The sequence below is a fragment of the Mustela lutreola genome, chromosome 5 (genome assembly GCF_030435805.1).
Source record: "Mustela lutreola isolate mMusLut2 chromosome 5, mMusLut2.pri, whole genome shotgun sequence".
NCBI classification, from domain to species: domain Eukaryota; kingdom Metazoa; phylum Chordata; class Mammalia; order Carnivora; family Mustelidae; genus Mustela; species Mustela lutreola.
Window position 1 is genome coordinate 22,863,183 of NC_081294.1, and position 14,728 is coordinate 22,877,910.

General features: G+C 35.1%; 1 non-coding gene across 1 annotated transcript; it reads left to right on the plus strand.

The window, feature by feature from the left end:
• Nucleotides 1-12,030: 12,030 nt before the first annotated feature.
• On the plus strand, nucleotides 12,031-12,137 carry LOC131832806 (U6 spliceosomal RNA). Its single transcript, XR_009354170.1, has one exon. It is a non-coding gene; the product is annotated as a U6 spliceosomal RNA (small nuclear RNA).
• Nucleotides 12,138-14,728: the final 2,591 nt, after the last annotated feature.

Below are 14,728 nucleotides of genomic sequence, written 5' to 3' on the forward strand. Positions count from 1 at the left end.
ATTGGGCTCCCTACTCAGTGGGGAGCCTGCTTCTCCCGCTCCTTCTGTACCTTTGCTCCTGCACTTGCTCTTGCACACACTCTCTCTGTCTCAAATAAATAAAATCTTTAGATGAATAAATAAAATAAAAATGATTTTACTAGATGACATACTCTAAAATAGATTATGCAGAGGTTCAAACTGGCTTTATGAGTAGTTATACCAACCAGATGTAGTTGCAATCAACTGACAGTATTACTGGTGGTCCCAAAGATTGGTAGTTCCTACTGTGACAAAGGATCAGAGATGTTACACATTCTGCAATGGATGAGAGTCTCCAGCAGAAGGAAAAATTGTATCTCCCCAAATGCCAAATGCTCTGATGAGAAACACTATCTCAAACACTATTTTTAGTAATGTCCCTATTGATTTTTTTTCATAAGTTACTTGCTTACATTTTATCTTATACACCATATGGCTCAGGTAATGCTTTAGCAAATGAAACATTTAACTAATAAATCTAAGAATGCCAACTGAATAAATCTTAACCATTAGACTCTTGAATTTTGTAATGTATAACTTTCAAAATCATGTACTTTCTATTAATCTTATTAAATTCGGAAAGACAGATATTCTCAAGATACCAAAGTTGTTTATGTCGAAACAGTATAAATATATGCAGATTTTCTCAGTGAAATCAAGCAGATTTGTAAATATTTGCCTTTGAAATCGTGTGAGAATTTGAGTTCATTTGTTCACAAATTACTTCCTCATTATTTTTTCCTTTGTAAATATTTAGATGGAGTAGTCAGAATAGCAGTTTCTTGATTCAAAGCTAAAAAACAAAAAGGTAGATTACCTGTGGCAGGAAAAACAAAACAAAACTGGTGCTTAATCACAGCAGCTACATAGCAATACCAGAATTAAAAAAAATAAATAAAATATATATATATATATTTATAATAAATTAAAAAAATAAATTTTATATATATATATCTCCTAGGGCTTGTATCAGGTTGTGAATGTGAGGATTTAAACAAACAAACAAAGCAAAAACCAAAAAAACTGAGATATGTAAATAGCACATGAGCAGAAAATTCAGAACAAAAAATATATAATTTTAAAATATGTGCAAGGATGCCTGGGTGGCTCATATGGTTAAGTGTCTGCCTTGGGCTCAGGTCATGATCCCAGGATCCTGGATCCAGTCCTGCGTCAGGCTCCTGCTCAGCAGATAGCCTGCTTTCCCCACTCCTTCTGTCTCTCCCCATGTTTGTATTCTCTCTCTCAAATGAATAAATAAAATATTTAAACAAAATTAAAAAAAATAAAATATGTGCCTATATTGAAAGCAATCTATAGTGTATGAAGAAAACCTCTCATCTCAAAACTTGTCTGGGACTATATATATATATATTTTTTAATCTGTTGTAATGGATACCTTCTTCTGGAGAGTATAAAGAATTCCTATAAAATGTTGAATTTTTTTTATGATTTTAAAGAGATTAAGAATTCATTATAGAAAGTAAGAATTCCTTGCCTAGCTGACAGACAATCCATCCTTACAATCTTTAAGCACCTATGTCTTTACTTCACCACATTTGTTATGTTGTATGTGTGTGCATGTGTGTGTATGTGTGTACATACATATATATACACATACATATATATATACATACATACATACATATATATGTATGTACACACACATATATATTTGTATGTACATGTACATATTATATTCATATATTGCATATATAAATATATTTATATTTGCATGTATCTATGAATGGCAGAAACCTTTTAAATCAGTTTTTAAAGTAACTTTTGGCAACTTGCAATAAAACAAGTACAAGTATAGTCAAGTTAATGTACACAAAGACAATTAAGAGCAGAAATAGACCTTTCATGTTGAAATACTAATAAATTCAAGAACTAAAGGTTCTTTGAAGCAGCCACACTGAAATAGCCTCTTTGACTAGTTTACAATGAGGGAGATATTCTCACCTAGAATTATGGGGGATGGCCAAACACATGATACCTAACACCAGACAAATGAAGCCAATAGTAATTTACTAATTATGTACAATCAGTGCAGGGAGGAAAACACAGCATGCCACAGAAGGTCACACAGGAATTGTGCTTAAGTTCTCACTGATGGAGAAGGAGCTGTGGGAGGCAGGCTTTATACTATGAAAGGAGTGAGTGACCCCTGATCCATCTGCACAGGAGGATATGACTTGCTTGTCAGAATAATTTCATGGAATGGCAGGGAAATGAAACCTGCTATGATAGTGGTGTCAGTGCAGACCCAAGTCTAAGCTGAAATTGTCCCACCAGGTGTCTCTGTGGTCTTTGGTTGAGAAAGGTACTTCTAAGCCAGGTGTCCATGAAGCACAGGGCCTGTGCTGGGTTTTCTGTTTGTCCAAGCCCAGGAGGTTCAAAAGAAGAAAGTGACCAGCTACATCATGAACCCTGACTTATTTCCATTTGAAATAATTTATAAAGTTCTCCTTTATAACTGAAATCATTGAGTAATAAGCTATTCAAAATCTCTTAGCCTGCAAGAACTTTTAGATAATTAAATGTAGTAGTGAAGTATAACCTGAATGTATCTAAATCCCAATATAACCATAACAATAATACAGGAGTTTTTAAAACAAAATTTTATAATTAAGTTATAGAAAAATGGTCCATTTCAAATATTACTTTTTTAAAAAGATTTTATTTATTTATTTAACAGACAGAGATCACAAGTAGGCAGAGAGGCAGGCAGTGGGGGTGGGGGGAAGCAGGCTCCCCACTGATCACAGAGCCTGATGTGAGCCTCCAACCCAGGACCCTAAGATCATGACCTGAGACGAAGGCAGAGGCTTTAACCCACTGAGTCACCTAGGGGCCCTGAAAATATTACTTTTAAGAATAATTACTAATTTCAAATATTAGGTAGGTATGACTTGACTTTTAGGTAGTTTATCTATCAACTGTATATTTAGAAGAATCTATTTCCATTCTATCAAAAATATTTGAAGACAAAATATTTGAAGAAATTTGAGGATAAAAGTATAAACTATTAAATATGCACAATTATGTAACTTTTAAAAGGTGTTTAAAGGCCTTTAAATGCATTCATACTCTCAGAACTGTTACATGGGAAAATGCAACTATACTGGATGAGTACTTAACTATTGCTATGGAAATATAAACCACTACAAAACATAAAATCTCAAGAGCTTTGAAAAGTAAGATAATAAGTACGGAAACCTATAGTAAACTTAATATAGTTTTCTTCATCCTGTCAATTATCTTAAATATTTATTTCATATTCGGTTCAATACATTTCTCCCCTCAATAGTTATCTTATTTATTTATTTATTTATTTATTTGCATCTCGCATATAATTTAGTTAAGGATTCTAGCCTTCTCTTAGCCATCCCGTTCATAGCCTGCCCTCATTCTTTGGGATAGATTTTCCTCAGTTTCATCAAAGTAGTCTTTCTAAAAACACAAATAAGACACGTCAGTTCTTAAATTGTTTAATAAATTTAAAGCCATAAATTTATCATAGATAAGTCCTAGGAGATCTGGCACACGTCTTTTGCCTCATTCTCTTAATGTAGTATTCATCCATCCCTTCATTTACTCATCCATCCATATTTATAGACCACCAGTTTTTGGCTATCCACTATTATAAGGCTAGGGATGATATAGCAGAAGCGAGCACCATGGTCCTTGCTCTCATGTGAATGATGTTTCAGGGAATAAAAATACAGTGAAAATTAAAAAAAAAAAAAAGACAATTTTGGAAATTGATGCAAATCTTTAAAACATCATGAAGTGGTGCAGTGTGATGACAGTGAGATTTGGTCATCTCCAACCAAAGATCTCACCTTCTGATCTTGTAAAAAATTATAATGATCTTTTTTATTTCAAAATATACCTACACTTCATTGAATACAAACACAGCAATAACCCAGAAACCCACAGTCCTGTCCCAGTAGTCAATGGGTACAATGTCTGTTTAGTGGTCGACCATTATATTTCACCTTGAGAGGAAAAAGAAAGGATAGGAAAGAAGAAAGAAGAAATTAACTACTATTTAGGAATCTGAGTGAAGGAACTCAAAGATATTAACTGTAGGCCACTAATTAGTCCAAATCATAAGTAGACAAAATACTAGAATAGTAACTCAGTGTCCGTGTGCATAAATCAACACAGTAAATCTGAAATTCTAGATAAGTGTATCCATATTAAAGAAATTGGCTGCACTAAGCCTAATATTTCTTTTTCTTGCTTTCACACCCTTGAAATTGACTTCCACATAAGCTCTTCAGAATCCTAATAATATAAATAAGTTGTGGGTTTGGACTTTCCATGTATAGGCTCTCTCTTTCTAAAATAATTCTGAATATCTATGTTCGATATTATGTTGGAATCTAGTTAATTTTGTACTTGTTGGCAATAAATGATGGTGGTAAGAGGGAGGAGAGTCTGGAAGAGAATCAGTACCTAATTTTGATAACACAGTTTTGAAAATTTATATGGTAAATGGAGGGCTGGTTGCCTCAGATGTGGTGGAATAGGACTCTTTAGCCAAAGATGCTCAGAGGAATTTCAAGATTCAAAATTCTCGGTCTCATTCACAGCTTCCCAATGGCACTCTCCTAGGATGCAATTTTAATCTCTTCTAAAAAGTATCCTGGTAGCAGAGAATGAAAAATATCTTCTTCTCTTTTGGCATTAAAACCTGATCTCTCAGTAATTATCTAAATCACCAATAATTTATACGTCAGGTTAGCATCTTTAAGTGGCAGATTGAAAGCCATTAAATGAAAAATACAATTAATTTAATGAGTTGACAAAAGGGATTTTTATAAATGAAATCAATTGACCATAAAAGAGTATTTCAGAATGTATCACATATTATAAAATACTGATTTGTTTAATTTTAATTTACACACACATACACAGAGGATTAAATTTAAATTTAATTTGCCTAGATAGTCATTAAAAAAACAACTATTTAGCTTTTACTTCAGGTTTGAATTTAGAAAATTCAATAACCATCTTCTACATTGTTAGTATCTTTTCTAACCCTTTGTATTTGTGACATGATTAATTATCCATTGACTCTGTAGAATATCATCATATCTAATCAGTATAGTAACAACAAAAGAAATTCTGATTTATAAATATTTGTATATTTGGATAATTTCAACAATTTTTTGGAAAATGTTCTGATTTACATTTTAAATTGCCATGTACCAATCACTTATAGATTGTAGCTATTTTCAGAGGGAAATAATATAGCAATATTAAATGATGGTTTGAATGCATTTAATTATAAACAAATTATAGAATCATTTCAAATAGGTAAATAAATAGGAAACTTCAGTTTTTGTAAATGAGGGTTATGTTAGAGCTAATAATGTTAGGAGTTAGTGGAATAGTTAAAGACAGGGGCCACAAATATGGAGTCAGGACAGCTAAGACAAAACAGCAATGCCATCCTGTTTTGCAACTTAGGACTGCACTGACATTCTGCTTTGCAGCCTTTGCAGAAGTAACTTCTCCAAAATGTCCTAAAATAAGACAATTAACCACAAAAGCATTTGTCAATATCACAGGCAAAGGGCAGTTAAGACATAAGCCCCAGATGTCAGCAAAAAGACAATCAATACATAGACATTAACCTAATAGGTAGCCAGATACATACCAAAGCCCTGATTTGTACAACTTGACACACCCTGATTGCTTAAGAAATTTCCATAAAAACCCCTAAACTTAGAAACTCCTGTGGCAACCCTCGGGCCCACTCCCTCCCCAGGAGTTTTGTACTATTACTCAGTAAACTCTGCTTTGCTGCCCACCACTCTTCAGCTACTCTTCATCTGGTCTACCTCTTCATCTTCAATGAGGCATGAGTAAGAGCAGGGGACAAGAATCCTGTAATAATTAGAACAACTGTAAATAATTTATAAAAATTTAAATAATATCATGAGCCAAAATAATATCAATCGTATAGCATCATAACTTTAATCCTTATAGACTTGCTTGGTGTACAAGCATTCATAATACTTATCAAAATAATCAATAGCTAAAACTAAATTTAAAGTTTATTTATTTAATTCCATTTACAACATGGGACTTAAAGAATATTTGGAATTTTTTCAACTCTTGGGAAATGAAATAAAAATTTATATCCTGAAACCCACATGGAGAAAAACTTATAAAGTCATGATCAATAAGATTCATGAAAAATCATCTTCAGTAATATTCACCAAAATCATCTTTCATCTAGACATATTAAAGATTATGAAATATTTCAAAAAGAAAAGAAATCATAAGGAGAAAAGTAACATAGTTAAAGCACAAACTTCAAAAAGCAGATTTTACAAGAGTTCTAAGACACCTTACAATTTTTATTCTATGGATATGAACATTTAAATAAATTTCTGTCAAGATGAATTCTCAATCAATACATTCTGTCAAACAGAAGCACAGAATTTGGAGATATGCATAAGAAATGCCCCATCATCCCTCAAGTTACCAGTAACAAGGTCACCAATGCTGTTCAAGTACTAGGATCTAATAGCTGATCCTCAAACTTCTTTCAACAAACCTAACAAACGTGTTAGTCATAGTTGATTATCTCAAGATTCTATCCTGTCTTGAATTCTGTGTTTCTCTACAAAGTAGATGTTCTTTCTTCACTACTGATCTCGCCTTCTGAATGTCTTTTGTTTAAACTTCTTTTGTTTTGGTTGGACTCATACAACATTACCATATATTGGTAAATTCTGGACTTTAAAAAAAATGTCTGCCAAATCTCTTATGATTGACTTGTGCCACTGGTCAAAACTACCATTATTTTCCGCTTGTACTGAATAAACTGTTACTAGTTTCTCTTCCTCAACTCTCTTCCCCATCACATTTTCCACCAAGTTCATGTCACTTTTCTCTTAAAAATTCCAATGACTTTATAGCCAATTCCTTAATGTGCTCTAATTAGAAGCCTGGGTCTCTGGTTGTGGGTTTTCAAGTATGGAGATAAACCTTCTTAAGGGATTTCCTAGGAGATAGGGGCTTTTGTCTGCTTCTCAGTGCTAAGCCCTAGGTGGATAACCTGTTCACAACTGCTTCTTTGTCTCAGTCCATGTGAGGCGGATAGAAACTCCTGGTTCCAGCCCCTTTCTGGCAGTCCCTGGCTTTCCTTAGCTCCAGCTGGGTCAAGGAAAGACCAAATAGCCATCCCATTTGACTAAGATAAGATGGGGCGCCTAGGTGGCTCAGTGGATTAAAGCCTCTGCCTTCAGCTCAGGTCATGATCTTAGGGTCCTGGGATAGAGCCCCGCATCGGGCTTTCTGCTCAGCAGGGAGACTGCTTCCCCATCTCTCTCTCTGCCTGCCTCTCTGTCTACTTGTGATCTCTGTCTGTCAAATAAATAAATAAAATCTTCAAAAAAAAAAAAAAAAAAACAAGTCACTGCTTCTGCTGAGACAGAAGAAAAAGACCAGGTGCACAGTCCTGTTTGAGTAAGAAAAGAAAGAGAAACAGCCCCCTAAGTGATTTAGCACTCTCCTGAGATGCCCCCACAGAGATAATACTTCCACATGAAAGGGCTATTAGGCCTTGAGAGACTGGGAAAGCATCTGGGCCTTGAGAGACCTGGAAACTCCCTGTTACCATCCCCCATTGCCTGTAACCACAAAAACTCACTCCTCACCCTGTGGGGTGCTCAGTCTTCGGGAGCGCTCCCGCTGAGCCCGCTGGCGTTCATAAAGCTGCTTTCTCCCATCTCTCCGTGTGCCGTTTGGGTTTCCTCGGTCACCTCAGATTTTCCGCAACACATGTAGGACTTGCTATCAGAGCTGGGCTATCCAGGAACCCATTCCTAGGGCAAGGTGTAAAACTGTTGTGCAGACAGTTATATAAACTTCTTCCAGGAAAATACTAGCACCTGGGCTAGAAGGAGATGGTGTGGGGAAGGTACCTGCTGACTTTCATTCCCTGGGAAAGATTCAAACTAGACCTTAGATGCCAGCTAAAAGAAAAGCCTGTGGGCCACGAATCACAGACCTATACCTCTGAAACAAATAATACATTATGTGTTAATAAAAAAAAAAAAAAAAAAAAAAAAAAAAAAAAAAAAGCTATGGTCCTCAGGAAGCAGTCTTTAAAGTATGCAGATAAACCCCTTTCAGGGAAGGATTGGGGGATGGGTGTTCTGCCTGCTTCATCTGTGCTGAGCCCTGGGAGTAAGCCAGGACTAGCTAGCCCTTCTGATGACAGACAGTTGAAAGAAGGACAAAAAAACATACCAGACCCTTTTCAAAGTATTTTCTCATTTATTCCTCATGTAGAAGTCACTCAGTAGTGCCTGGATTTCTTTCATAGAGAAATTGCTCCAATATATTATCTTGTATTGAGTGCATCTGTGGGAGCAGAAGAGCTCAGCAGTCACCTACCTGTGTTGTCTCTATAATCTTAAATAGTCTCCCAAGTGCACAAAAAAACATGAATTAGATATATTTGTCTTCTGTCAAAATCATCCGATGTTGTAAATAACATCTAGGAGTAAAAACATAAGCAAATACTAATAATTGAACAAGAACAATAACAAAACCCTCTACAATATCCTTGAAGAGCCTAGTATACACTAGGATTTCCCATTACCTCTAGATTCACACTAAACATAGTCTCAACCCATTACTCTTCCCCCAGCCATAGTAGGGCTTATTGCCTATTTCATTCAAGTGTCTGTTCAACAGAGGGATCTCTTGAAGCCCTACCTAACATACTTCCAAATGCGCCATCTTTCACCTTGATTTAGCTTTTATTTGTTTGATATTGATTTTCTTTCTCTGAAATGTAAACTCTGTAAGAACATGGTCTTTGTTAAGTTCACTGTTAACCTCAGTGACACCCTGTATGGGTATCAAAGGCCTATGTCAGGCAAGATATGTTCAAACATTGATGTAACAAGTTGATCAGTACCAAAAAGGCACTGAAGTGTTTTAAGCAGGAAGAACACAATAAAATAAACATTTTAGCGAGATCTCTCTTATTAAAGTCTAAAATGGAACAAGCTTAGGAAAGGGATACAAGAGAAAGAACTCTTTACATAGGCAAGTGAAAACTGATATAAAGTAAAAATAAAAATGTCTGTATAAAAGAGAAATAGAGTTGAATGGTAATAATAAAGTGTGAGCAACAAACTTTGAGAGATAGTAATTGGATGTAATCCCTGGGGGAAAGGGAGGAAACTAACATAACTCATTTTTCTGTTTCTGTTTCTGTTTCTGTTTGATATAAGAGAGGTACTTTGAGATGATGCAGATTCCCTCTAATAGGTGATACAGACTTATGTACTTCCGGCAGATAGATGGGGAATCTGCATGTAAGGAAGTGAGAACAGTCAGTAAATAATTTTCTTTGAAAGTATTTGGTGGTGAAAGGCTATTACATCATATTTTATTTGTTTTAGAATAGAAATTTGAACATGCGTTTACTTGGAGGAAAAACTGTTAATAGAAAAAGTAAAAAGTTAAAGATGCAGGAAAAAGCCTCAGAGAGAAGACGGAACAGAGGTTTGAGCACAGATGGTAGTATTAACCTCCAAGCAAGGCAGGGATTTTTTTCCTCAGAGGCACAGCAGGAAGATCTGAGGTTGGTTTTTGATAGAGATAAGATTGAAACTGTTAGGTCAGTATGTCCAGAGGTTTCATATGAGAGAGGCTTGATTTTCTCTGAACACAATGCCTCACGTTGATAAATATATTTTGAAAAATTATTCTTTATAAAATAAATAAGAAAAAAGTCATTTTAACTTATTAGAAACAGTCTAAAATAGTGGTAAATGTGAATGTACCTGAATTTTCAAAATCTTCTTTTTCCTCCAATTATCCACATTTTACCAACAAGCAATGGAACAAAATTATTTATTAATCATCTTTTATATGTGTATATAGTTAGATGAAAGTTAGATGAAAGCATACGAGTAGTAGCAACTCCAGCAACCTCCCCAAAGGTGTGTTATATTTTGTGTCTTACTACTTTTAAAATTCTGTAGTTATTCTGAATTCAAAAAGAGCATCTAATTAAGTTTGCATAATGAAAAATGTTGATATTGCAAAGGTAAAATATATGGAAAGTATTAATGTCAATGATCACTTTGCCTACATTTTCGGTAATTACAAATCAGTTTAATCACTGAATAAACACAAATAGTCTACACTTCAGTCTTAAAATTCTATTTCACAAGGCAGATTAGTAAGTGGTATAAATGATCTAGAAATAAGGCTTTAATCTACTATTCTTTAAAAAGTATTTCAGGTGCTGTATTTGCAAAAAAGAAGGTTGAAATAATTTTTTAAACTGCTCATATTAAGGATATTTTGTTTTTGAAAATAAGATACTAAGAATGTGTTCTTAAAATTTTGTTCAAAATCTTAATTTTCTTTTTTTTTTATTTTTATGGTCTTAGTCTTTGAATACTAAACATAATTTTAGGTTAATTTGGACAGCTATTTTTTTTTTTAATTAAAAACATCCTAAGACACATTCTTAAGATATAAGGCAGGGAAGTGTGAGTTGAATATATGTTTGTTACAGATCTTCTACTGATGCCTACCTGACTAAAAGTAGTTTGGAAATTTGAAAATTTTTTTTTCTTCTTCCTTTGTCACAGGCATTGAGGCATATCATTGTATCCCATACTTGATCTGTACTATTTTCTGAATATAAGATAAAGAGGCATGAAATATCTAACATCACATACTTTTATTTTATAGCAAATGCATATTATTTACATAAGCCCTTATCTTATCACTCATCCCAAAGAGAATCATAATTCATATATATCCTGAGTATATTATATTTCAAAGCTATTTTTTTTTTACTTTATTAATTCTTTTTAAGATTTTATTCATTTGACAGAGGGAGAGAGAAAGTGGGGGACTGTGCACACAAACAGGAGGCATGGGAGAGGGAGAAGCAGGTTTCCTGCTGAGCAAGGAGTCCAATAGGGGACTGAACCCCAGGACCCTGGAATCATAGCTAGCTGAAGACAGAAGTTTAAATGACTGAGCCACCCAGGCACCCCATGCCTTTAGTAATCTTTATTAATCCATTTAAAGTTTATCTTTGTGTATGGTATAAGTGAATGGTTGAGTTTCTTTCTTTCTATCTTTCTTTCTTTCTTTCTTTCCTTCTTTTTTTTTTTTTTGAGATTTTATTTGTTTATTTATCAGGGAAAGAGAGAGAGCACAAGCAGACAGAGTATAAGGCAAAGGCAGAGGGAGAAGCAGATTTCCCACTGAGCAAGAAGCCTGATGCAGAACTCGATCCCAGTACCCTGGGATAATGACCTGAGCCAAAGGCAGCCACTTAACCATCTGAGCCACCCAGGTGTCCTGGTCAAGTTTCATTCTATCCAATTTTCCCAGCACCATTTATTGAAGAGAGTGTCTTTTTTTTATTGGGTATTTTTCCTGCTTTGTTACAGATTATTTGACCATAGAGTTGAGGGTTTCTATCTGGGTTCTCTATTCTATTCCATTGGTGTATATATCTCTTTTTGTGTCAGTGTGTAATATAGCTTTGAATATAGCTTGAAATCAGGAAATGTGATGCCCCAGCTTTGTTTTTCTTTTTCAACACTTTCTTGGAGATTTGAGGTCATTTCTGGTTCTATACAAATTTTAGGATTGTTTGTTCCAGCACTTTGAAAAATGCCAATGGCATTTTGATCAGGATGACATTGAAAGGATAGATTGCTCTAGGCAGCATAGACATTTTAACAATGTTTATTCTTCCAATCCATGAGCATGGAATTTTTTTTTTATCTTTTTGTGTCTTCTTCAATTTCTTTCATGAATGTTCTGTACTTCTTTGAGTATAGATCCTTTACCTCTTTGGATAGGTTTATTCCAAGGTATCTTATGGGTTTTGGTGCTATTGTAAATGGAATCAATTTTATAATTTCCCTTTCTACAGTTTCATTGTTAGTGTATAAGTGTATAGTATATAGTGTATAAGAAAAGTGTATAGTCCTCGCTTCAGCAGCACATATACTAAAATTGGAACGATACAGAGAAGATTAGCATGGTCCCTGCGCAAGGATGACACGCAAATTCGTGAAGCGTTCCATAGTTTTAAAAGAAGGGCCACCTGTACCCCAATGTTTATAGCAGCAATGGCCACGGTTGCCAAACTATGGAAAGAACCAAGATGCCCTTCAATGAATGATTGGATAAGGAAGAGGTGGTCCATATACACTATGGAGTATTATGCTTCCATCAGAAAGGACGAATACCCAACTTTTGTAGCAACATGAACGGGACTGGAAGAGATTATCCTGAGTGAAATAAGTCAAGCAGAGAGAGCCAATTATCATATGGTTTCACTTATTTGTGGAGCATAACAAATAGCATGGAGGACATGGGGAATTAGAGAGGAGAAGGGAGTTGGGGGAAAATGGAAGGGGCGGTGAACCATGAGAGACTATGGACTCTGAAAAACAATCTGAGGGGTTTGAAGTGGCGGGGTAGTGGGAGGTTGGGGTACTAGGTGGTGGGTATTATAGAGGGCATGGATTGCATGGAGCACTGGATGTGGTGAAAAAATAATGAGTACTGTTATGCTGAAAATAAATAAATTTAATTTAAAAAAAAAAGAAAGAAAAGTGTATAGTATATAAGAAAGCAACTGATTTCTGTGCATTGATTTTGTATCCTGCCACTTTACTGAATTGCTGTATGAGTTCTAGTAATTTGGGGATGGAGTCTTTTGGTTTTTCCAGATAAAATATCATACCATCTGTGAAGAGAGAGAGTTTCATTTCTTTGCCAATTTGAATACATTTTATTCCTTTTTGTTATCTGATTGTTGTTGCTAGAATTTCTAGCACTATGTTGAACAATAGCAGTGAGATTGGACATCCTTATTGTGGTGTCCTTGTTGTGTTCCTGATCTTAAGGGAAAGGCTCTCAGCTTTTCCCCATTGAGAATGATATTCAAATGAACATCAATGGGGAAAACCTTTTCCCCACTGAGAATGATATGTGGGCTTTTGATAGATGGATTTTATGAAATTGAAGAATGTTCCCTCTATCCCTATAGTCTGAAGAGTTTTAATCAGGAAAGGATGTTATATTTTGTCAAATGCTTTTTCTGCATCAATTGAGCCTTCCATGTGGTGCTTCTCTCTTATTAATTTGTTCTATCACATTGATTGATTTGTAAATGTTGAACCTCTCTTGTATCCCAGGAATAAATCCCACCTGGTTCTGGTAGATAATCCTTTTAATGTACTGTTGGAACCTATTAGTTAGTATCTTGTTGAGAATCTTAGCATCCATATTCATCTGGGATATTGGTCTGTAATTCTCCTTTTTAATCAGGGATTTGCCTGGTTTGGGGATCAAGGTAATGCTGGCCTAATATAAAGAGCCCAGAAGTTTTCCTTCTGTTTCTTTCTTTCTTTCTTTCTTTTTTTTTTTTTTTAATAGCTTCAGGAGAATAGGTATTATTTCTTCTTTGAATGTTTAGTAGAATTCCCCAGGGCATCCATCAGGTCCTGGACTCTTGCTTTTGGGGAGGTTTTTGATCACTGCTTCAATGTTGTTACTAGTTATTAGTCTATTCAGGTTGTCAATTTCTTCTAGTTTCAGTCTTGGAAGTTTATAGGTTTCCAGGAATGCATCCATTTCTTCTAGTTTGCTTAACTTTTTGGCATATAGCTGTTGATAATAATTTCTGATGACTGTTTCTATTTCCTTAGTGTTAGTCATGATCTCTCCCCTTCCAGTTATAACTTAGACAGGAATGCATCAAAATCCTAGAGGAGAACATAGGCAGTAATTTCTTCCACAATGGCCACAGCAACTTCTTTCAAGATATGTCTCCAAAAGAAAGGGAAACAAAAGTGAAAATAAACTTATGGTACTCCATCAAGATAAAAAACTTCTGCATAGTAAAGGGAGCAGTCAACAAAACAAAGAGGCAGTCCACAGAATGGGAGAAGGTATTTGCAAATGGCACTACAAACAAAAGACTGATATCCAAGATCTATAATGAACTTCTCAAACTCAATACCCAAAAAAACAAATAATCAAGTTCAACAAAATGGGCAGAAGGAATGAACAGACATAAACGTCCAAGACATACAAATGGCTAAAAGACGCAAGAAAAAACGTTCATCATCATTAGCCATCAGGAAAATTCAAATCAAAACCACATTGAGATACCACCTTATACCAATTAGAATGGCAAAAATTGACAAGGCAACAAACAACAAATGTTGGAGAGGCTGTGGAGAAAGGACAACCCACTTACATTGTTGGTGGGAATGCCAGTTTGTACAGCCACTTTGGAAAAAAGTGTGGAAGTTCCTCAAAAAATTAAAAATAGAGCTATCCTATGACCCAGCAATTGCACTACTGGGTATTTACCCCCAAAGATACAGATACAGTGAAAAGAAGAGCCATATGCACCCCGGTGTTCATAACAGCAATCTCTGCAATAGCCACACTGTGGAAAGAGCCGAGATGCCCTTCTACAGACGAATGGATGAAGAAGATGTGGTCTATATATACAATAATATATTACTCAGCCATCATAAAGGATGGAAAACCAGCTTTTGCATCAACATGGATAGGACTGGAGATTATGTTGAGTGAAATAAGTCAAGTAGAGAAAGTCAATTATATGGTTTCCCTTACTTATGGAACATAAGGAATAACATGG